General features: G+C 48.6%; 1 protein-coding gene and 1 long non-coding RNA gene across 3 annotated transcripts in view; one reads left to right on the top strand and one right to left on the bottom strand.

Annotated features, from left to right (window-relative positions):
* Zbtb7c (zinc finger and BTB domain containing 7C) overlaps window positions 1–25,516 on the bottom strand; it is a 256,160-nt gene that overhangs the window by 40,226 nt on the left and 190,418 nt on the right. The window lies entirely within an intron of this gene.
* Window positions 18,389–24,764, top strand: LOC118595019. Its single transcript, XR_004946434.1, has 4 exons — window positions 18,389–19,316; window positions 19,612–20,013; window positions 20,435–20,595; window positions 24,236–24,764. It is a non-coding gene; the product is annotated as an uncharacterized LOC118595019 (long non-coding RNA).

The following is a 25,516-nucleotide window of genomic DNA, read 5'->3' as shown; positions in this document are numbered from 1 at the left end:
CCTTTGTTCTGCATCTCGCTGCTGCTCAGTACATGGGGGCCTCAGCAAGCAAGCTCCTGTTGAGCTCTCAGCCAGGGGCCAGCCCTGACCCTGAGGTGCTTTCTCACTGAATCCTCACACTAACTTCACAAAGCAGCTACCATGAGACACAGCTCGATTAAGAGATAGACTCAGAGGTGCTGGAGAGATGGTTCAGTGATTAAGAGGACTTTCTGCTCTTGTAGATCACCTGGGTTCCATTCCCAGCACCCACATGTTTGCTAACAACGGTTTGCGAGTCCAGTTCCAGAGGATCCAGCGCCCTCTTCTGGCCTCTGTGGGCACTGCATGCACTTGTTGCATAGACAGACATACATGCCAGCAAAACACCCATACCCATGAAATAATTAAAGAAGAGAAAAGAAGAGAAAAAGCGGGGAGGACTCAAGATCACACAGTAAACTGGAGCTGGAACTGAATTCCAGAAGCTAGGCTCCCCACATGCCTTTCCTCTACTATCCCAAGAGTCTATGACACTGGGCTAACGTGACAGGATTTCAGCTTTGCAAACACATATTTCCCATCTTGTTTAAACTCACAACTGTGTTAGAGTGTGCGGTGTTATCCCCAAGTTTTCAAATAATAATATAATAGTAATCTTCTCCATTTGTTAGGTGCCGATTCCACGTGCAGCATGGTGCTAATGCATTAATGTGTTTTTTAAAGAGCTCCTCCTAACTATTCTGAAAAAAAAAAAAAAAAAGAGGGAAGACCTCAAATTATCTCTATTTTTCAGATAAAAATGTGGAGGGTCAGAAATATTAAGTGACCCATGCAGGATTATCAAATAACTAATGTCAGAACTTGGGTCCAACCTGAGGTCTCCTGGTGCCGGCCACTCAGCCTGGACTTTGTTATGAGGGGTCTACTATGCTTCCGGGTGCGGAGTCCAAGGCAAAGAGGATACTTTAATTACATAACAAAACAAGAAGGTTTAGAGTGCTCCGGTGTGTACAGGTGGCCGGGGAAACACTGGCTTTTCTATGTGAAGGGGACTCGGAGGAGTGGACACCATGACTCGTTGGAACACACTTCCTGCTGCCCCTGGAGCACAGGACGCATGTCTTTCATACCCACAGGGACTATGTTTTTATTCACTCTGTCCCTTCTCCAATTAGACTCAAAGCAGCTTGAGCTGTGACACTCTCTGTTGCTTGCTGACATGGGAGCCCGGGTCAACAACTGATGAGTCCCAGAGCGTGTGCTTTCCTGTTTTTTTTCTTACTTCTTCTGAAACAGCTTTAACTTTCCCCCATTTTACTTTATTCTTTCCCTTTTGTATTTTAAGCTGGTACTTTCTGAAGAGACTCGAACTGTAGATTTATATGAATTTGAAAGTATATTGGTCTGTGGGATGGACACCATCAGCATCCTCATCAGGGCTTCACCCTGAAACCCACCTTCAGTCAGAGACTGATGGAAATGATCTGAGCAGAGGCTGCAGGGCTAAATGCTAGGAAGTGTGGTGGTTTGAATAAAATGGCCCCAACAGGCTCCCATATTTGAATGCTTAGTCACCAGGGAGTGGAACTGTTTGAAAGGATTAGAAGGATTAGGAGGTGTGGCCTTGTTGGAGGAAGTGTGTCACTGGGGGTGGGCTTTGAGGTTTCAAAAGCCCATGCTAGGTCCAGTCTCTCTCTCTGTCTCTGTCTCTCTCTGTCTGTCTCTCTGTCTCGCTGTCTGTCTACCTGCCTGCCTGCCTGCCTGCCTGCAGATCAGGATATAAAGCTCTCAGCTCCAGGAACATGCCTGTCTGTATGCTGACATGCTCCCTGCTATGATGATAATGGACTAATCTCTGAAATGGTAGGTAAGCCCCCAGTTCAATGCTTTCTGAGAGTTGCGATAGTCATGTGTGTCTCTTCACAGCAATAGACTCCCGACTAACCCTGACAAGAAGCTAGAAGTGGTGGCAGGGAAGATACAAGGTTGTGATCTGTGACTTCTTGTGATCACACTCTAACAGAGCTCAAAGAATCCATGCTCAGGGAAAGAGGCCAGGTTCCACAGCCTATGTTTCCATCTACTGCCCCATAGGGTCACATCCTGTTATTTACAGGACTCATTCCCACCAAGGGAGTGATACAATCCTAAGTTGGTCCTTCATGAGCCTGAAGTGGGGACACATTGTGGGGCTGACAGAAAAAAAATGGCCTTTGGAGATAGGCAACACTTAGGGACAGATAACTTTCAGGCAGAAAAAGAGCTGGACATTGACTAATGTCCTTAATCCTAGCGTTTGGGCAGCTGAGGCAGGAGGACTGCTGTGAGTTCCAAGCTAGCCTAGGCAACAGAGTGATTTACAGAATGTGACCATGTCTTGAAGAAGAAAAAGGAGGAAGAGGAGAGGAGGAGGAGGAGGAGAAGGAATTGGAGGAGGAGGAGAAGATGATGATGATGATGATGAATGGAGCTTCTCTAATGCCAGGCCAAGGGGTGTGACTTGACTTTGGCAGGCAACAGGAGCCTTAGCAGAAAATATTTGGATGCAAGAACAACAGATTGAAAACACAGTTCACTTGACAGTGTGCACATTCTCCAGAGAAGAAAAAAAAAAAGAGCTTTAAATCCATTATTCCAACTCATTAGAATCATCTGGATGCTTCTTTAGCAAGGAACCCTTCTCCTGCCCAGACTTAAGAGCCAGGTTCAGAGATAAGGGCTCAGAATTCCAGACTCCCCTGGCTCCGTAGATGACTGTCTCATGGCAAGAAGACTGTGCACATGGAACCCAGGACCTCCCTACTTGCACACTGACTGGGTAATGGGGTGGGGCTTCATGTTTCTATCAGCTCCCAGTTCAGGCAGATACTGTCCCTTCAAGGGCCACACTTGGAGTAGAAAAGTGGTAAAGATTTGTGCTCCTCACTTGTTCTTCACTATAGAAAAGTAAAAGCAAGCAAACAAAAACCCCTCAATTAAAACAAGAATGTATCCACCCACCTAATGAGTCAGACTCTCTGGAGGTGAGGTCTTGATGCTGGGGCATAGTTTAAAGAAAAGATTTCTTGAGCATTGGGGTACTTGAGAGTCACAATCCTGGAGCTCTGTAAGGTAGGTGTTTCTCTCATCACAAGACTGTCAGGAGTGATCCCATGATTCAGCTCTGAGCCCAAGTGTGGGTGGGGCCAGTACACTGAGTGGTGAGCTGGGCATCCCTAAGCTTGGCGTAGGCTGCATAGGTCCAAGGAGATACTTAAACAATGGTAGGAGGCTGACAGTGACAGAGCTGTCTTACAGCAGGACACCATGTGATCATTCAAACAGTAAGGAACTAGATCACCCTGGGACCAACAGGGCCATCTGGACAACTATCCCTTGCTTCATTACAATGGCATCTCTATGCCATTAGCTTTGTAAGTGTGCCTGCTGCCATCACGGATCTGATGCCATGTCACATCCAAAAGTCCTATATAAGGACAGAAAAGGGGGGTAAATGGTGCTAGGAAAATCTTGATTCATTCTCGGAATTCCCCTCATTTTCCATGCCTGGATTCATGAGTAATGCTCCCCCCTGCTCAAGCTGCCCATAAAATGTGCTACCCAGAATCCCAGTGACACACTCACTCTAGAGACCCGCACTCAAATCTTGAGTGCAAAGTTGTGTTTGACAGTGACACAAACCTGGGAGCACTGCATAGAGGAATCCTCCTACTCCACTCCGGAGATCTTCCCAGGCTTTACCACTGACCTTTATTACCCTCCACCAACAGCTGCTGCTCAGAAATGTTCCCATTGCATGAGACCCAGAGTGCTGGGAACACCACCCCGCTCTGCACCCTCCCCCAGCCCTCCCGGAGAAAACATGAGAGGAAGGATGTGTCTCTGGGTTTTCTCAGGTCATAAAAGCCAAAGGCAAGGTGGCAGCATGCCCTAAGTCAGTCCCATGTATGGCTGGTGCTGCATACTGATGAAGTGTGGGTGCTGAGACAGGGGAATGGGCATGTGTGTTCAACAGTAGCAATCCACAGATGCTTTGGTTCTGATGACTAATCCTGAGGGGGCGGGTCTCAACAGTATCAAAGAGAAATCCTTATAATGGACCTATAAGGTCCCAAGTGCAAGCCTGAACTTTCCAGAATGGTCACAGTCCCCACATGAATCATGCTGAACTAGCCTCATAGACAAGTTAGGTAGGACGAGAGGACCAAGTCTCTTTTCAGTTAGTTCTCTATGCCCAAAGCTCTAGGATGGGCTGAGCATGCTCAGGGAGGAGTCTCCTAGTGGGAGATAGAAGACAGAAGATAAGCCGTGGAACCAGGGGAGTGGAGAGAGTTTGAGACTGTGAACGCTCTGCAGGACCTAGGCCTGGCTTCTTGGCTGGCTTTTGATCTCCATGGTCCCTTCTAAGCCTTCATTTCCAAAAAGGCTGATCACCCAGACCATTGGCTGTGGGTGGATGTTTCCTATCCATGCCTTCCCCAAGCCAGAGGGACAGCCTTCTCTCTATAATTAGAATTAGACCCACCCAACTTCCAGCACTACTGCCTCTCCACCCCGTGGGGTAGACCCGTGACTTTGTTATCCCTGGATAGTTGGCTAGATTTCCAGTAGCAAACCAATTCTCCTCTTGTTGAGCAGGTCTTAAGTTCAATTAGAGAGCCGTTGGTTACTAGAAAGGTATGTGTGCCATTGTGGCACACTTAGGATTATCATGCCATGCGGGCCATTGTAGTTCATAGGCATCATAGTTGAAGCTTGCATGGTGCCTTCAGGTATCATGAAAGCTAGTCCCCAAGGAAGAGGCATTCAGGTCAGTTCCAGCACAGGGTCTGGCTGGCCACAGGCCTCACCTTCCAAACAAGAATCTGAGGACTTTTCTTGTGCTCTGATTCAGTCTGTACGGGTGGACTCAGCTACCACACCCTCTGTGGACCTTCTGGAAACCCAAGGATACTTGGTGATCTCCACTTATCCCTCTTGGTATATATAGTCTAGGGCTCAGATGTTCACATTATACCAGTGCCTGCCTAGGCCTCCAAGTCCTCCAGGCCTGGGTGGTAAGGCATAGCTACCGGAAGAAGAAGCCTGAGCAAAGAGGTGTGTGTGGCTGTCACTCATATAATGGTGGCGGGTGGAGTCATTGTGGAATCACTCACCTATTGATGCTGCAGCCATGAGACAGCCATGCATCCAATCAGCTCCATGCTCACTTCTCTACAGTTGACTCCGGTCACCAGCCAGAGTTACAGGAGAGCCGCCTGTACTTGCTGGACTAGTGGCACTGGCCAGCTCTGCCTAGAAACCCCACTAAACACATTCTAGATACCAGACACTACTGGGCTTGCTCAGGCACCTGCACCCAACAGCTGAGCTAGACACCTAGGAAGGAGCAAACAGCACTGGACCTGTTCATGTTCGCCATTCTTGTTACAATGGAAACAGATGAGACAGAAGCACTCACAGAGAGTGCTAGGAGATTTCATGCAAACTAAGTGGGCAGATTCAAAAGCGAGTTACTAGCAAACTTCACTGCTGAATTGGGAGCGGATGAGATAATAAAATACTGGGAAGCGAACCAGAGACCTGGATGGATTCTTTAATTAAAATATGCTTTGCACATGCCTCTAAGTTCTGGCATCATTTCGACCAATCCGTTCTAGGAACCCCAGAAGATTCTTTACACAGAGGCTCATGCAGAAACCACAGCGGAGTACCCCAGCCCCTAGATCTATATACAGATAGGAGGTCTTGACTCACCCAAAGACTGATGGTACCATCTAGGCTTACCAGCTCTCTGCTAAATAGCCTGTGTAAAGTGTAGAGGCAGCTTTGATTTCTGCTCTAGTATTTTTGAGAGAGGCTCTCATGATGTGGCCCAGGCTGGTCTCAAACTCAGGATTCTCCTGCTTTTGCTTTCTTACATGGATGTGCCACCAGGTCGCTTTGATTTCTTTTGTTCGTCTTGTTTTGGGACAACTATGTAGGTCTCACTATGTAGCACTGGCTGTCCTGGAACTCACTATGCAGACCAAGTTGGCCTTGAACTCAGAACTCCACCCGCTTCTGCCTTTCAAGTGCTGGGATTAAAGGCATGCACACACCCCTCCACCTGCCTGGTTTGGGTTTCTGGTCCTTGCTTTAGATGACACTTTGGGATCAGGCAGACAAAGCCTGGCTTGTCAGATATTTGCAGAGTAGTGCTAGTTACAGAAAGGCTTATGGAGCACAGCCCATCTCCACTGAGCACAGATTGGATGCTGGACGGCACTTCACTTACTAGGCATGCTGCTACCCAGTTGCCTTTCTCTTGTCCTCATACTGAGCTAGAAGCCCACTGGCAAGGGCTGTACAGCTGGCAGGGAAGGCCCCAGGCTACAGAGCAGGGGGAAATGTGAGGGCATCTGGGGGCAACAAGCACAGGCCTGTCCCAGATCTCCTGAAATCCAAAAAGTCCAAAATGACTCAGAGTGGAATTTAAGACACTCAGCAAGGAAAAGCGAATATTTGAGGCCAGAGCAGGGAGGGGGCTGTGTTCTTGGAACCCCACGACTGGGATGGGAATGGCTGCTGGGGTAAGGCTGGCCTGGAGGATGATGAAGAAGGAAAAATGGGCCAGAGACAACTTGGAGCTCAGGAAGGTGGAGACAGCAAACTGCTTTGGGAAGGTCCTCTAGATGGCTTCTCAGTTTTTAAAAGAAAAATTTAAGTCAATAGGGTGCTTGCTTATGATAACCCAAATTCAAAGGGTGCCTAGCTGGCTTATTTTTATTGATTGATTGATTGATTGATTGATTGATTGATTGATGTATCCCCAACTGGCCTTGAACTCACAATAATTCTATTCAGCCTTCAATGCCAGGGCTCTGGGTATACATTGCCATGGCTGGCGAATGTGGCTAATTTAGATTTATTTATTTTATGTGTGTAAGTATTTTGCCTGAGTGTATATTTGTGCACTGTGTGTGTCTGGTGCCTGTGGAGGTCAGAAGACAGGGATGGATACTCTAGAAGTGGAGTTACAGACAGTTGTGAGCTGCCGTGTGGGTGCTACTGTCCAGGATAGTGGTTCGTTAACAGTTATGCAGGTAAAAACACTCTTACGCATAAGATAAATAAATCTGTATTAGCCATACTCACCAGTCCTGGGCACTTATGCCAATTGTTACAGCTCTCCCCAAATGATGCAGCCAAGATTGGGAGTGGCTGCATGCAACAGCTGTAGCATTTGAGTAGCATCCTATAGGCTTATTACAGCTGTGGCCACAGCTGTCTTGGAGCAACTGTCTGCACCTCGTGGGGTCTCAGGGCCCTCTTTTGTACAGCGAGGAAACTGAGCTGACACTGTATGCCAGGCTATCACTCTTTATCCCCACGCTGCCATGTGGAGAGGAAGAGGGAGAGGGGGGTGGAATAGATGATAGGTTACAGGACCACTTCAGAAGGAGTTTTTTAAAAACCGAAGATCAGCTGAGCCTGGTGGCACAAGCCTGTTATCTAAGCCACCTTCAGGAAGCTGAGGCAGGAGGATGGCAAGTTCAAAACCTGAGCTAAAAAACAAGTTCAAGGCCAGCCTGGATAACTTAGTGAGACCCTGTCTTCAAATATAAAAGTACTTTTTGCACCAGCAACCTTGTTTATTTATTTTCCCCTTATATCTAAACACTAAGCTTCCCTCGCTCTGTGGAGCCCCCAAACCAAGCCTTTTTTCTAGGGAGCACACACATTCAGTTCTGAGGAGTAGGCTGTCAGCTGGGCCGGGGTGTACTTTGTAGCTGACGGCACCCATGTGCCTTGTCTCAGCTACAGACAAAGGCCCAGAAAAGGTCTCGGCATTGAGAGTGCCAGCGTTCTCTGGCTCCGACTGTGGCACAGCCACAGTCACACCCTGCTGTCTGACCTCTCAACCACCCCATGCCATTGTCTCTGTTCTGCTCTTTCTGGCCAACTAGAAACGGAAAGTTGCAGTGGGCAAGCTGGCCCTGGACAGTCCTGAGTTAACGTCTGGGCTGCTGCTGAGCCTGTAGGCTCTGCTTCACCTGCCTTGCATATTCCTTTTTGCTCTGTGACCCAGGGCTGTCCGTGACCTGGAATGGGGAGGGCCACAGTTGGCAGCACTGGTAGAAAGCAAATACATATTTTAAAGGGGCTGGGGACAGAGCTCAGTTGGAGAGCGCTTGCCTAAGGTGTGAGGTCCTAGGTTAAGGGTTTCGCAGTACTGGGGGTTCTCAGTTCCGAAAATAAAATCTTGAGAGAAGATACACCCTCCCACGTCATTCAGATACTTTCCCCACTAAAAGCAGAATTCTAAAAACTACATCCCAGGTAATTCAGAGGCCTGGTTACTTGGGGGTGCTTAATCAAGGTTTTACTGCGTTTCCAGTTATGTGAGCTACGCAGTGGTTTGCATATGCAGTTACTTCTTAAGTGACTTCTGTTCCCCGACCTCATATGTGTTTCATTAAAATTGAACACCCTGAAATGAAGAAAGGAGCATGGTGCGGAATTCCTCCACCTGGCTACAGCTCTAGGGAAACTGCAGTCAAGGTGATTAAAGGCTCAGCCCAGGAGTGTCAGCTGCTCTGTTCAGGAGGAAGGACATATAGTTCACCCAGACTGCAGAGCTCTTCCAGCCTGCAAGGCATTTCTGGATTATCTCGCTTTCTCTGGGGCAGGTGAGTTTGGTGTCAAAATCCACCCCCACCCCAGATCCCTCCTGGTAGTGGCTACATTTTAACTTTCGCTAGCTAAGTAAGGGAAGAGATGTCCCCTGTGCTCTCAAACTGCTGTGCATTGGGTCTCGGGTATATGCTGAGGTCTGGAAGAAACCAGCAGTCCTTGAATGATCATGTTTACTTGGAGGCACTTCCCCGGCAAGCACAACGTGGCATCTTATTGAGAAGTGAGCAAAGGTCTGTGGATATAAAGCCATGTATAGTCGGTCCTGCATCCCTATCCTGCCTGGGGTCTAGTGGTGGATGCTAAAGGAGGCAGGATTCAGAGAGCAGCCTGTCAGGGCAGCCCTGGTACAGGGATCATAAGAAGGGTTATCTGGTGAAGGAATGGACAGATGGCTACACCTCACCAAGATGTCCTGGAACCCACAGCTGCAGGGCAGATGGCTGGCTCCTCCTGCCCTTGCTTCTTGTTGAGGAGCCAGATGTGGGAATCCCATGGTTTCCAGCTGGTAAGCAGCTGTGGAAACCCTTTCCCCAGGCCAACCCTGAGGCACTAAGGTTGCTCCCGCGAGCACCCAGGCTCTGTTCAAGAACAGAGATGTCTATCACCATCGGTCTAGCTCCGGGAGCTCTGCCTTTATCAGGTCTCATGATCCTGGTCCCATGAATGTCCTCTGTCCTTTTACAGATGTTTGCTTCAGGTTGGGAAGGTGCATATGGTCACCTTCCTTTATCCAGAAAATAAAAAGAAGAAAGGGACAATTGCAAACGTCCAGGGAAAGGTTGGAAAGCCAGAAAGTAGACAAGGAAGAAGGAAAGAAGGAAGGGAGGGAGGGAAGGAGGAAGGGAGGGAGGGAGGGAGGAAGGGGGTAGATGAAGGGAAACTGATTTCCTCCTGAACAAGGGAGGATGAATTGAGATAAGTTGTTGTTGTTGTTGTTATTGTTGTTTGTTTGTTTGTTTGTTTTTGAGGCAGGGTCTCACTATGGAGCCAAGGCTAATTTCATTCTAGATCTCCCTACCTCAGGCTTACCAGTGCTGGGATTATAGAAGTATGCCACTGCACTTGACTCTGGGGGAAGGGTTTTATTTTTTATTGCCAGTGTATGAGTGTATGTATTCTTGTTTCAAGTATGTCAGTGTTTACATGTGCAAGTGTGCATGCATATGTGTGTAGGCCTGACGTTGATTTTGAGTGACGTCTTCTATTGGTCTCTCTCTGAAGCTGGAGCTCTCCAATTCCAGGTAGCCAGCTTGGAATCTGCTGTCTGCCTCCTGGGTGCTGGGGCTGCTGATGGCTCCCATGACTGCTCAACTTTAACTTGGGTTTTGGGATCTGAACTCTAGTCCTCAAGTTGCAATAGCAAATGATTTATCCACTGAGCCATCTCCCTAGCTCCCCCCCCACACCCCTCCCCATCCCCGAGGTAACTTGGAATGAAAGTGCTGAATTGCTCAAGGAAAAAGTCCCAGACAACAAATATGCTGCCTGGGCAGGACACTTAGGAAATGTGGCTCCAGGGGCCACTGGTGGCTTCCTGTGCTCCTGTACAACTTCATGCTTTCTTTTCAAATAATAATAAGGATGTGAGAGTGTTAGCAGAAGATGGCAGAGTGGGCTGGGGCCAGCTGACGTCACTGAGGTGCCACACTGCTGCGTGTGTCTCAGACAACACCGCTGCATTGGCAACAAAGAGTGGGGAAGTGACAGGTGACGTCACATTTCCACCAATGGCCAAAAGTCCAAGTTCCAACAAGACTGTGAAGCCTGTGAGTAAATACTGTCTGATCTTGTGTAGGGTTGGAGAGGAATGGGTGAGGAGAGGGCAAGGACGATGCCTAGGTCAACGTAGTGAACCCCCGCACAGCTCCAGCAATTTCTCACTAGTTATCAAACTGCATGGTTGGGTACGGGTCACTTGCCTCTCTTAGACCACAAGCCCCTCACAGGACCTGAGTTGTTTTTACTTCTGGATGTTGCTCCTGCTGCCATCATTACTACTGTTGCTACTGGCCTTTCCACCAAGGCTACTAATGAGGAATGGTCAGCAAATAGACAGAACACACACAAAGGAGTCTCCTGTGGGAGATTCACCCCCTGATGGCTCTCGTGGTTTAAATGAGAAATGTCCCCCATAGGCTCCCATATCTGAACACCTGGTCCTCAGTGGGTGGTGATGTGTAGAGAGATAATGGAACCTTTAGGTGGTACAGCCTTGCTGGAGGAGGTAAATCACTGTGGAGGGAGGGGAGGAGGGGCAGAATTTGGGAATCTACATCCTCACCCCAGCCACTTCCTACTCTCTCTGTGTTTTCTGTGCACAACTGAGATGTGATCTCTCAGCTTCCTGCCCCCTGCCACCCACATCCATACTTCCCAGGCCATTATGGACTCTCCTTCTGGAACTGTAGCCCAAGATAAACTTTCTCTTCTATAAGTTGCTTTTGGTGGTGGCATTTTATCACAGCAATAAAAAAGTAACTAATCCAGCTCTCTTTTATAGTTCTCGCTCTCCCGGTGAAGTGTTCCTCTCCTTGTCAGTTAACCTCATTTGCTACCCCAGGTGAATTGGCTCAGAGGTGGGTCACTGGCAAAGGCCAGCTGAGACTCTGTCTGCACATGCTTGACTTGGTTGCTTTGTAAACATGGGTCCTGAATGCCCTGTGCATTCTCTCATGCACAAGGAAAACCAAGACAGCATTGTCTATAGAGAGGTAGGGGTAAAGAAGCTAGGAGCATATGGCCCCTGAGCATATTGAGGAAATAATTGGTCACCAAGCTTTCCTGGCTCAAGTCTCTGCCCCTCGCTTTGGTGAATTTCCTGCTTTTAAGACCCATAACAAACCTCTGTGTCCGTATAATAAATGGCATTTTCAGCTTAAGCTGGTTTGAGTCCCGATGCTCTATACTTGCAGAGAAAAGCTTCTTAACAAATACAATACATGTGTCATCACCCTGGCTCTCAGCAGGCATCACTAATCAATCACAGCAGCCGTCCTGCTAAGCCTCAGAATCCTTCATCTGGCAGTCACTACCAATTGAGCTAAGTTAGCAGGCAAGTTAAAAACCAAATAAAAACCTCTATAAACTACTGACTAGTCCAGAGTCTGCAGTGAGAGGACAGAGGGTACAGTAGAAGCACATGGGAGGGAGGGATTCAATCTGATGGGCCCTTCTAAGTGTGGAATTCAGTGATGGACAGGGTACACATCAGGGCTGAGGGAGACACCAGAGGCGGGTATGGGTCACTGCACTCTTTGGGAATGGGCCCACAATTCACCTCAATGTCTCTTAGCCACATTTTACCAAGCTGACTCTAGATCTTGGGACGTTTTTCTTACTGTTGTTTAGGATCTAAATTCTAGAAGGATCCACTTGAAAAGGGATACGAACAAACGCAAGAGCTGGCTTGGCCGGAGCTCCGCTGCTGGTTCTCTCTCTGCTTCCCAGTTTCTGTGGGGCTTGGGGAAGAGCCAAACCATTCGGGTCGTCTTGGGTTTCCAGGCTTGGCTCTGTAACCCGTGGTCCCTCTCTAGCGGAGGCTGTGTTTTGACTACCCAGAAGCCGCTCCACTTTCTATCCTCAGCTCCTGATTGTGTTTTGTGAAACCAGGTTTTCCATACCTGGTTCTAGGGTAAAGCCTGTGACTGGGTAAAAGTCCAGAGTTCCATTCTCTTTCTACAGGAGTTGGTTCAGAGACAGACATGTGACCTTAAATAGCCAATCAGGATCAGCCACAGCTCCCCCCACCCCACTCCCCAAGGTTTGGTTTTAAACAACTCCAAAAGTAGTGGTTTTTTTTCCCGCCCCCTACAGGACTTTGAATGGGAGAGCCTGAGAGGTTGTCTCTGATGCTGTCTTTTGCCATCTTTTGTGGAGCACAGAGTGAAAAACGATCCATCCACGTGGAAAGCAGAGCTGGGAGGCAACCACACCAGAATGCTGAACCTGCTGCCCCGGTAGCCGAGTCTGGCCTTGACGGATGGGATCATTGCGTGCTATAGCCCGTACCATTTTGTTTTGCTTTCTCTTGCATGCAAAAACAGCCTCGTATACTCTGACTCAGTTACCTCATCAGTAAAATGGCGTTTGTAACAATTTCCTTTGCATAGGACTTTTGCCAAGAATAACCGAGTGCCTACAGTTGCACTCCAGTGAATGGTTTTAGGATGAGGTGTCTGTGTTCTCCAAAGAAAAGAAATTCGAGGTTTGTTTTCTTATCTTTCACACAATTTATTCTAGTCTAGTGCCTGACACATAGGAGGTTCTTAATAAATAAATAATATGGGTGCAACCAGAGATAAAAACACACATACCTCCAGTGGTCCATGCTACCTTCCCTGTAGGCTCTTCCTGGCAACCCACACCTAGAGCCAGCCCAATGGAGCCCGCCTTGAATATTGCATTGAAGCGGGCTTCCTTTCTGACCTTAAACCTGGCCCCCTCCCGGTATCATGCCCCTCAATACCTTTGAGAACCTCCATGCCTGCCTGCCCAGTCTGCCCTACCAGGAGCTCAGGAGAGGTTTCAGGGTGACAGATTCATCTGAGAGACTGGGTGTGGCTACTTTATTGTGGTTCCCAACATTAAACCCACAGAGCATTCCCACCTAACTGCTTCTGCAGGGTAGGGTAGGGAGAGAGGTCAGGTATTCCTGGCAGGGTCCTCTGAATTGGCTTCTTGGATAAAGAAGCTGTTTGTCACCCCCCCCCCCCCAACCATCCATTCATCCATATGCATCCATCAGCTGTCCTCCACCCACTAGGACAGGTACCAAGGCTCCATTACCCCAGTAGTGTAAATGTCATTCATCACCTGGGGGAAACATAATAACAAGGTAACCAGTGCACCCCAAGAGCTATTTCTGAACACATTTCACCTAAGGTTATCCCCATCGCCTTTGACCTTATAGCTGTAGCCTTGACAAGTGTCTTTTCAAATGGCTGAGCCCAGCACCATCCCAGGAGAAGGACCAAGTGTGAGCATGAGCGTGCATGGCTGCACACACACACACCTCCCCACTACTACCACCACAGATTTGGCAAGACATCTCCCTTGTTGCCTCCCCTCTCTCCTTTCCATCAGCACACTCCCCCTGGGACGTTGGTTTGGGGGAGTTGGATGCTATCTCCCAGGTTTTTCTCATCAAGCTCTCCCTTCCCCTGTTCCGCCAGCGTCAGCAGATTAGTGTTGGAAATCATTTACGTGGAAGAAGGTGATTCTACAGTTCAGCCCGCATGCTTGACAATTAGCTAAATAAACTGCTCGGGGTCACTTGGAGTAACAATTCACAGACTTTCCCGTGACAGGCAAAAGTTAAGCCCCCCTCAGTGAGAGGGACCTCCCCATGGGTTGAGGAGGAGGCTGGTTTCACTGGAGGAAAATTCTAGGCATCTTATTATTCACTCGCTCCCTTCCAGTTCTGACCTTAAGAGTACTCTTAACCTTCCTCCTCGAGCTTGCTAATGGGGAAATAAATCTTGGGAGAGTATCTTAAATTCTTCTTTATCACAGACTGTATCACCGAGATAATAAGACCAGCCTTCAGAGTAACCATTAAGCCACAAAAGGTGTGGTCATCATTTATGATTTTTTTTAGCCTTAATTGCTAGACAGACACTTTAAGTGGGAAGTCTGTCTAATGAGCCCAGTCATTAAAACATCAAAAACTGTTATCTGGGGTTTCTATTTTAGTTAGACATTACATTATTTTAATAAGGGGGCCGCATTTCTTGTCACAGGGTTCGGTAATGGAGGCGGATGCAACCCCGTGGGGAATGGGGGAGGGAAGTCAGGCTTGCCTTTGGAAAACAAGGTCGCAAATCAAGCTGGAGCCCTAGGAGGAGGGAACAGCAGAGGGAGAGGGGACCTGCCTAGAGGGCTGTAGGGCTGGAACCATCCCAGTCCTGCTGGGGACTAAGGAAGGACAGTGGTCCTGGGGGCTCTGGCTTTCTTGTCCATCATGGACAGTGTCCTTGACCCTCATCGGTTCCTCTTTGCTGCCTTGGACAGATCCAGTGAGCAGATGCCTCCTAGGCCCTGGCCTCTCTGAATGAACCATCTGAATGAACTCAACCCTCCTTCCCAGCAGTCCTTCATCAGATTCCAACAACCACCATCTTGCAGCCCACCCACTCAACTCCAGAGTCCATCCTTAGCCTTCCCAGGTGGAATAGCCAAGACTTTGGTATCTTTGCTCCTCTTTATTGATCCAGACCAGTATCGTCCGCAAGAAAGAGGATGTGAGCCCAAATATGCGAGAAGTCACATTAAAGAAGTCAGAATAAACATGGAAATTTAAAGTTAACTTATTTTACTTAAGCCAATATATCCAAAATATCATTACAATATATAATAAATAGTTTAAATTGGATTATAAACTAGTTTACTGTTGTCTCTTTCCATCCTAAACCTTATCTCCTTTCTCACTTTGGAAAGGACACTACCTCAGAGCTCACCTATGCTTTGGTTTTCCCCATCAATAGCCATCAATGAACATTTACTTTGTGCCAGGCTCTAATCGTTACAGTTAACATGTGTGATCTCATCACGGAGCTACTACTGCCCAGGTCACAGATGAGGAAACTGAGGCACGGAGAGTCTAAATAACTCGTCTGGAGCCGCAGGTGCTCCCAGGCAGAAGAGGAAGCACGGCAGGCCTGGACTCAGGTTCTCTCCCTCTGTGTGACATCCTTGGTCAGGCAGTCCCAAGGAACCTACCTTCCTGTGCAGGAGCCCTGGAGTTCCAGGAGGCCGGGCATGGCCAGAAGAGGAGCCCCTGCCCACTGCTTCAGGATGATTGAGTCTGACCAGCTGAGCACACTCCCCTAGCTCTTCTCATGCTGGAAGGCCCCTGCTTGCACAGGTCCACCTGCCTCAAGGCTAAGCTCAGACGGTGGCCCTTCTTTTGCTCTCCAGTTCTGCTGCTGAGGAGTTTATCAGTTACTTTTCCCATTGCTGTGACAAAAATCTGTAACAAAAACAAGCTAAGGAAGGTTTCCTTCAGCTCGGCATTTGTAGGCAGTGAGAGCCGCTCATCTGTGGCAGGAGTGTGAGGCAGCCGGCACAGCTGGGAAGCAGAGAGATGAACGCTGGTGCTTATCTCACTCTGTCCTTTTGATTCAGTCTGGGGGTTCCACCACCACCACCACATCCATGCACACACTGGACTATGGGCTAACACTGCCAATGTTCAGTGTGGGTCTCCCTTCCCCAGCTAAACCTCTCTGGAAACCCCTCACCAACATGCTCAAAGCGAGTGTCCTATGTGATTCCAAACAAATTCAGGATGGAAGGTAACCAGGGCAAGGCAGGAGGAGGGAATGGAATTCAGGCTATGGGTGATCTTGGTTCCTGTGGCCTCCACGGACAGACCATCAGAAAGCAAAGTGGTACCAGGCAGAGCCATATGTCATTCATCTTTGCCATGGCCACAGAAGGCCTAATGTACTCGGAATTGATTTGGATCTCTGACCTTCATTTCCAAAGTTGGAAGCTTGGCTGAGAGTCTCAATGCTACCCACACAAGCACTATTGCACCTAGGGTGTTAGCATTTGGGGCACGTGACGGACCATGGTAAAAACATTTATCATCCATGGTCCTTATCTACTTGATACTAGCAGTGGCCCCCAGTGGGATGACTGCAGAAACCCCACTCCCACTTTCTAGACTCTCGAGGTAGGGAGGGGACTGCTCTAGGGAGCGGCCAGTGTGGCGGTGTACTCCTGGTCATCCCAGAGGCTTTTGAGCCCCAATCCTGGTGTGCTAGTGAAAGTTAACCCACTAGAATAAAAGGTGAGGAGGGTCCGGGGCCTGTTCCTGGGGTACACACTCCTGGCCCAGGTATTTGTAAGCACGGCAGTTTGGAACAACTGGTTCACAGCATTGCAATAACTGGCTGAGCTGGCCAGCTGGGAGAGGTCCCACCAGCGACCCCAGCCAAGCATCTCATTTCTATTGTACTAGGCTAGGCACTCATTTAAAAGGCAGGCTGAATGAAAAGGACAGGCACCAAAACTACACAGAGAAACCCTGTCTTGAAAAATCCAAAAAACAAAACAAAACAAAACAAAACAATCGTTTCTGTGGTTTCATGTTTTAGAACCAAATAATACTATTATGATTAAAAGTCCTGATAACCCATCCTGGGCCTGAGCCAGGTTCTGGTCACACAAGAAAGGTTTTAGCAACTGGTAAGGCTGTTAATGTCCGGCAGGTAAGGAGCAGGGACCTAGACCCCAGGAGCTTCCTGCTTCCTCCAGTCCACCCGGGAAGCTGGCCTTGGTGGCTGCTGCAACACTCTGGGAAGGGCTGAGGAAGCAGGCTCAGGAACCCCCCCACCCCCACCCCCCACCCAGTGGTTCATTGCCTTGGCTTTGAGCCAGTTGCCTGGACAGGAATCCTCTTGGCCTCTTGGCCTCTAGCCTTCAGAAAGGCCCAAAGCTGCCTTATCCCCTGGGGATGCAGACTGTGCATCCCCTCTAAGGGAGCTTGAAGCAGTGTCGTAAGTGGCGTGGCGAAGGAGATGAGGCAGGAGGGTGATAGCCCCGAGAGTCTCTGTAGATGCCAGCTTGGCAAGCAGCCATGTAAAGCTGGTCCCTCCAAGAGAGCCAACTGTCAGAGAAGTGGGAGGCCAGAAGCCTGCTGAGAGAAGGAAGGGATAGGAAGGGTAAGTTGTATAGGCAAGAAAGTGAGAACAACCTTAAAGCAGAAGATTTGAAACCACTGCCCAGGCAGGGGAGTCAGGTGGGGTGTGGGCATGTGGGGGTATAAGGGGTGGGGGGTGGTGGGGGGTGTAGGGGTGTGGGGCTGTGAGGGTGTGGGGGTGTGGGGCTGTGAGGGTGTGGGGGTGTGGGCATGTAGGGGTGTGGGGGTGTGGGGAGTGTGGGGGTTTGAGGGTGTAGGGGTTGTGGGGGTGTGGGGATATAGGGGTGTAGGGGTGTGAGAGTGTAGGGATGTAGGGGGTGGAGGTGTGGGGGGGTGTGGGGGTGTGAGGGTGTAGGGGGTGGGAAGAGGCAGGAGGAGAACTCTGTAGGCTTGGCTCACCAGCTGATGGTAGCGATGGTTTCCAAGGAATCTCCATGAGCCAGAACCTATCAAACCACACTTGAAATGCAGAGGTTTATTGTACATCAATTATATCTATAAAACTGCTTCAAACTGCAGAGATGGGCGGCCACCAGCTTGGAACAAAGCCACTCTGGCCTTGGGGAGGGACAGGGAAGGGGTTTTGGAGCAGTGGGGGATGGGATCTCCTTGAACTCCCACCCCTACACAGCAGGGGCTGGGAGCTGGGCGGTGGGGGGGGGGGGGAAGCAGGGGAGGAGGGGAGGACCAGGAACCGGTTACATAATGCAGTCCTGCAGAAACCAGCGAAACCCAGCAAGTGTCAGACTGCCCGGAACTATCTGCTGGGTGAAGGTGATTTAATTGGCATCAGAGCTTCAGCTGAACCAGGAAAGGAGGGGAATCTAAATAGCAGAATACCACAGTTCACCTAAGGGGTAGAGCCAGGAAGGGGAGGGGGAGGATGTAGGGAGGAACCGAGCAGAAGAAGGGCAGAGGCCAGGGCAGAAGAGGGAGGAGGCGGTGGAGATGGGTTAGGCAGGGGGAGGCGGGCAGAACCGCTCGAAGGGATGGAGAAAGGAGGAGTGGAAGAAGGGAGGAGAGGAGAGGGGGAAAAGTCACTGAGGAGGGGAGAGGGGGGACCGACACAGGGAGTCCAGAGGTTGCCCCTGGATCCTTAGGGAGCATTCCTATGAGTGCTGACACCCTCCACGTGGCAGAGAAAAGGGAGAGAGAGCTCGGGGAGGTCTTTCCTAGAATGAGGCTGTCAGGAGCCACTCGGGAGATCCAAGGTGGCGAGTCCCACTTGTGTGGGAGCCCTCCTGACAGGTCCCCTCCTCACAGAGGGGGAGGTATGTTCACACAAGAACAGTTCGGAGTCATAAGTTTTGCTCAGGTACCCAGACAGTCTAGCCCAGGACCACAGGTACTCAGGAGAGTCGAGGCCTAACCTGGACCTAGCAGCCACTATGAGAAAAACCTTAGCTGGCTGAGCTATCTTGTTAGTCCCTATCTCCCTTGTTCTCAATAGACTACCCCTCCCCAGGGTCTTTCATGCCTAGCCTCACCCCTCAAATATTTGACAGAGCATGGGAAATTCCAGCAGGATGTTTCCTTTGAGTGGTGGCTGGAGCTGGGGCGTGAGGTGACACTTATGGTCACAGGTGTCTGACTCGAAAGCCCTGGTACCCTTCCCTGTGCGGTTTATCCGGGTGCCCTAGGGATGAAAAGTCCAGCAGTTGGGATTGGAGAAGGGGTGTGTTTTCTTCTTTGGGGAAGATGGAGTAGGAAGATGGAAGAGTTTGCAGTATGGAGTGGAGGCAGGAGGTTGTCTGGAAAGGCGAGGTCAGAGGCATCAGAAACCTAGCAGAAAGAAGGGGACGGAGGTAGGGAAGAAGGTGCAGGAGGCCTGGGATGGTGAGCTGTCACCTGTGGGAAATCTCCTGGGGTTAGGCTCAGGGACACCCAGAGGTCTGCCTCTCCAAGCTTGCTTTCTTGGACTGACTGGATGGTAGAAAGGGTCCTCTTTTGTCCTTCTCTGTGCTCTGCCTTGAGTGCCTCAGGGACATGGATCTGTGAACTACAGGACCCGGTAAATATCTGTGTAAAATAGTTGGGAGGGCAGGGTGGGTGGGTGGTGGTGGTGTAAGGGTGGAAGCAGCCAGGCGGGCGTGTGCCCAGCGGGACACATTTTTAGAGGGTACTGGAGTGAGTAGGCTTTCTGGAGAGGAAGGGGGTACATCGCACACTGGGATGTCTCATGGTGGAGGAGGGGAGAAGCAAGTCCACCACTGGGAACCTGGCCATGGGGAGAGGGAGTGAGCTGTCAGGGGGCCAAGGGGAGAAAGGAAAGGGGAGGGAACTCAAGTCTTGTGTCCTCCCAATAGAGGGGCCTCTGCCAGCCCCGACCATTCTTGGTTTCGCAATGTGCATGGCCTCCCTGGAGCCTGCCCCTTTCTAGACCTGGAAAGATCCGAGGCAACTTCCGTCCTGAAAAGCAGTGCTTATGAAAAATACTTTTGGTGAGATAGTTCAGTCAGTAAACGCGCTGCAAGCCGGACAACCTGAGTTGGATCCTCGGGAGACCTCTGACTGCCACATTCCCTTACAAAAACAACAACAACAGCAGCAGCAGCAACAACAACAACAACACCCAAAAAACAAAGAGCAAAGATGAACTAAAGGGCGAGACACAGAATTTGTAAGCGGAATAATCACTTATGTGTTGCAGCAAACAAACACACAAAACAGCACAGGCATAGGAAGACCAGTGGAAGAGAAGATACAGGGTAGGCTGTTTGAGACAGTGCCTGGGAGGGTGGGAGCAGGCCTGGGAGGGTGGGAGCAGGCCTGGGAGGGTGGGAGCAGGCCTGGGAGGGTGGGAGCAGGCCTGGGAGGGTGGGAGCAGGCCTGGGAGGGTGGGAGCAGGCCTTGGGAGGGTGGGAGCAGGCCTGGGAGGGTGGGAGCAGGCCTGGGAGGGTGGGAGCAGGCCTGGGAGGGTGGGAGCAGGCCTGGGAGGGTGGGAGCAGGCCTGGGAGGGTGGGAGCAGGGCTTATAGCATGGTTTATTGTTAGTGGACTCAAATAAACGTAACTTACGAAAAGGGGAAAAACGTGCTGCACTCTGTCAGAAGAAGACCTTCCTAGTGAAGTTGAACTAACAGCAGCCCTGCTCATAAACCCTTCTCTACCTTTCCCGCAACCTGGGTAGCCCAGAATCTTCCCCTAGCAGGGACAATCCTCAGGAACTTGTACTCATAAAGGGGCTCAGTCAGTATGGAACGGGAATGGGAGAAGGACCCATTCAACTGTGAGGAAACTGAGGCACGGTGAGGTGAAGTGACTTGACACAGTCGCAAAGACAAAGACCAGGTAAGCTTATCACTCCTTTCTACTCTGCATACTGGCTGTGGTCTGGAGCTGTCCCCAGAGGCCTCTGTATTGGAGGCTTGGTCCCCAAGACATTTGTTAGCATCAGCATCATTGTCGGCCCAGCGCCATTTCTACCACGGCTGAGGAGTGGTCATTGCACACATGCACTTTACACACTAGTAGGAACTGATCAGAGAGGGGAAAGTCGCATCAAGGATGTCCAGAGACTCCTGACCATGTCGGCATCTGTCATCCATACTTCAGCAATCCCCTGCCCCTCAACTGTTCAGAGAGCTGTGCTGTAAAGGTGTGTCTTACTCAGTCTTCACTCCTAAGTGATCTTTGGGGAGTTAATTGCCTAATTAGTACATTTAGAGGAAAGCTTAAGTCACAGGCCCCTAGAAAGGCAGCGAGACCATGAAACAATTGCACCTGATGGTTCCTTGCCATCAAGCTCCTTGTCGGTATCGAATTATTAATTGCGATTCTTAATCACTTCATTCCAATCAGAATCCCTAAGAGCTAATTTGTTTCATCGTGTGGCTTTCTTGGAATTCACAGTTCTCTCCTGGGCAACAAATAAGTTGCTATAGGTAGGCAAGCCGTCGCTCTTTCTGCCCAGACTCAGCTGGAGCCTGGGAGAAGGGAATAGCAGATTCTGCGATCCCAAAACTGCAGTGAGGCTCTCTTCCTTTGCTCAGGTGGACAGATGACAGCCAATGTGTAGGCTGTGTGGAAGACTGCACAATAACTTTCCACCAGTTACAGGACCATCTGAACTGCCTGGGTGGCAAACTGGCCTCCAGCTGTGGGTTTTCAGCATTAGTTTCCTCCCCCCATTTCCACCAAGGCCAAGGCTATGTCTCATTCCTCCTGCTTGTGACCTCAGCACCTTCCACAGCCCCATAGCACACAATGTTTGTGAACTTGGGTCAGAATAAAAGCACACTCTAATTCAACAAGAAATCACAGTCTTATATGCACAGAAAATGACCATGGTCCCACAGGTATTGAAAATGACTATGGTTCCACAGGTGTAAAACATGACCATGGTCCCACATACACAGAACATGACCATGGTCCTACATACATAGAAACTGACCATGGTCCCACAGGCTTGGAAATGACCATGGTCCCACAGTCATGCAAAGAAGAACATTTGGACTAGAGATAATGTCAGGGAAGAGTTGCTCCTTATGCTTTAGTTTTTTTTTCTAAGGAGTGGAATGCACTCATGATGTATTTGTGAAAAGAACAATTAGTTCCAAATTTTAAAAGTCAATGTAGATAACTTCAAGATTCTTTAGACACTACCCACTCCTGCGATGTCTAAACACTTGGTACATCACAGTGAGCAGCAACATAGGGCAGTCCTGATGCTGTTATCTAGAGGAGGGAGGCTGAGGGGAGAAACCAGGAGCCCTCAAGTGTGGAGGGCAACAAAGGGCTTTGGGAGGCATTCTCTGGTTCTTGTCATTCTGCTGAGTGTGAGGTCACCCCAGAGGCAGTTCAGCTTAACAGGGGCCCGAGGCTGAGCCCCCTCACACACACACTCCTCAGTAGAAACTCAGACATGGCCATCTTAGGGAGCAGGAGGACACACCAAGAGAGGGGGAAAAATAAACACAGCATTTTTTTTGGGGGGGGGGGCCTAGGCAATTAAGTAGCTTAAGACCTCAAAATGATTAGTTACATTTTCTTTGAGCAAACAATTCTATATTTGTTTATCCAAATAGTTCAGCGTATGCAATGGTTTTGTTACATAGCATTAACCTCAGTGTTGCTATGTTGTGGAGAAAATTTAAATGTTCAACAAAAAGACACATTAGTTAAATAGAAAGTGTGGGACTGTACATTTATACAGTGAAATGACTTGTGGCCATTAAAACAACATAGTTCAGTGTCTTATTGACATATCAATATGCTGGGTTAGGTTGTGACATGTCTAAGCACAATGTGTACAAAATAATGCCCATTTATTTTTACTTTTTATTTATTTATTTTTTAAAGATTTATTTATTTATTATGTATTCAGTGTTCTGTTTACATGTATCTCTGCAGGCCAGAAGAGGGCGCCAGAGCTTATTACAGATGGTTGTGAGCCACCATGTGGGTGCTGGGAATTGAACTCAGGACCTCTGGAAGAACAGCCAGTGCTCTTATCCTCTGAGCCATCTCTCCAGCTGGCCCATTTGTTTTCAAAAAGAGACATTGTGGGGGCACTACAAGGGTGAAGGTGGATATGGAGGGAAATGAGTGGGATTGGGGTGCACGATGTGAAATTCTCAAAGAATCAACAAAAAAATTATGTTTAAAAAAAGATGTAATGTATGTATGTGTGTGTGTGTATATATATATGTAATGATGTATGTGTATGTATATAATTCAGAAGAACTATAAGATTGTAAGTTTAATTTTCATTTCTTGTTTATCCCTCCATCTTTCCTCCTTTGCTTCCTTCTTTTCTCATTTTTACAATGGCCAGTGTGTCACTTTTCTAACTTAAAACAGTTTAAAATTATGCCCAGATTTTTCATGGGAGAAGGTAACCTATAAATGGTTGAGTGGAAAAAATGTTTGGGAAGTGTCCATGTAGTAAAACACCCCATTTGTTAGGTAACAGAGGGAAAAGTAGAGAAAAAAACAAGTGCTAACAGGGCCATGGGGGTGCATTTCTAAGTTTTGGGGTTACTTTTCCCTCTTCTTCTGCTTAAAATTTTATTAATGACATGTGCCCTTCAGTGACCATGATTTCGAACTCTGTAACTGTGTGGGACCAAATGCTGGGTGCCCGCAGGAGACTCAGAGGATCCGAGGGAGAAACACAGGGTTGTCAGTACAACATAGACAAATCTGCCCACCGAACCCCAAGTTGGCAGGTCCTGACTCTTGACAGCCTTGGGTGCGTCCCTGTCTTTGGGATGGGCATTTTGTTGTAGGATGGGATGTGACAAGACGACGGTCTAGTCTTTGGAACTGCTGGCCAGTAGACTCATTTGTGAGACCCTCTAACAACAGGAACCCCCCCCCCAAAAAAAAACAAATAGTTATTCCATCTGTTAAGTAGAGATGGTTACCTCTTCTTCGGGCTATAGATGTGCCTGAGAAAGTGAAACTCCACCAGATTCCAGCTCTGGTGCTTAGTTACTGGGAAAACCAAGAAAAGGTAAGACAGGAGTGAAACTGGCTTCTGGCCAGCTTGGAACTTACTCTGTTCAGCAGCAGCTAGAGGAAAGGGACCAGCCATTAGGTGTCCCAGCTGGCCTAGGTCACTTGGCCTCATTAGAGGTACTGGGGTGTGGCCATTTTCACTTCGCTCTAAGTCAAGGGGAATGCCGAGGAAATTCCCAAGTCTAGAATTTCCTCTAGGACATGTGCAAACAATGAACTCATCCCAGATCAGCCTTAGACACAGATTCATCTCAAGAGGTTTTCTGGCTACCAGCAGTGTGAACTCAGCCACAGGCAAGTGGTACCAGTAACTCTGCTTGCTAACTGTTTGAAGCGGGGCTCTCCCCTCTGTTAGCAGGACACACATTCCACGAAGCAGGTTGTTGCTAGTACACCAGGTGGCTGATGGGACACCCTGACCAGATACCAGGTCTGCCTTCACTCTGAGTTTTTGTTTTCTTGTCTACAGAGCAAGGGTTGTGTTGTCCCACTTTTGAGATCTTGGGTCACTTGGCCTGGAGGAAACAGTTCTATCCTTGACGATGGCCACCACAACAATGGGTATGCTATAAACTCATGGATGGCAGATTTGGAGCTCAAGAAAAGACTTGATGCTCTTGATGAGGACATGGCATAACCCAGACCTGATGGATAGCTTCAAGATGACCATGGTACTGGCCTATGGAAAACAACCTGGAATTGTGCTATGAAGTTGAACATGTGCACAGCCTCTTTCCCAGCAACCCAACTCCTGATGCAGAACAGAAAAACTCCTGGGCGTGTGTTCTGGGAGAACAGAAACCAATGTTCCCAGAAGCCCTGTTTTTAAGAGCAAAAGCCCTGGAAATATCTCTGATGTCACTCATTTAAAAGATAAAGGGTGAGTAGGCTGTGGTTTAGTTCAAATGGTGAGATGCTACTCGGTATGGAGGACAGCCTGATGCCCTACCACAGATGAACTGAAGAAATGACACCCACCGAGAAAAGCTGACTACAGAATGCAGTTTGATTTGATTTATGTCCAGTCCAAAGACTGGGCATAGAAATAAATTAAATATGTGTAATAAAATTTCCTATTTTAGTCACTTTTAAGGATATTAATTTTAATTAAAAAATTTAAATAAACACACACACACACACACACACAATTACTACTACCTATTTCTAACCTTTTATCACCCAGACAAAGACCTGGTATTGCTTAAGTACTAATTCTCCATTTGGCTTCTGGTGACCTTTGTATGTATTTATGTATGTACATATGGACTTATACATGTACACATGCAGAGTTCCATGATCTCTGTATGGGTCTGGATAGCGTCAAAGAGGCATGTTATAAAAATGGGGGAGTCCTGGAGTTTGGATTGCACCCTTTACTCATACATGAACAGGTTATTTGACATATTTGCATTGCTGTCCACATCTGCATAGTTGAGAATCATTGGCTACATTTGTTGTTCTCTCTCTCTCTCTCTCTCTCTCTCTCTATATATATATATATATATATATATATATATATATATAAATTTCTTTTACATGTATATTTTCACATGTATACAGATGATATTTTTTAAAGCTCTAGAAACATGTTTGTTCTCATATCCTCCCTCCACAGGACATCAGTATGGATGATGTTCCCTGGGGTCACTGGGTGGAAGAAGGGGAGGCCACCACTCTATTGAGCAGAACGGTTCTTAGCATGCCCTGGTCAACAGCTTCATGCTGTCCTGTCTGGTCTGCGCCCTCCTGG

Source organism: Onychomys torridus, chromosome 13 (assembly GCF_903995425.1).
Source record: "Onychomys torridus chromosome 13, mOncTor1.1, whole genome shotgun sequence".
Classification (NCBI taxonomy): Eukaryota; Metazoa; Chordata; class Mammalia; order Rodentia; family Cricetidae; genus Onychomys; species Onychomys torridus.
The sequence above is the reverse complement of the archived record's forward strand: the minus strand, read 5'-3'. Positions and strand labels throughout refer to the sequence as shown.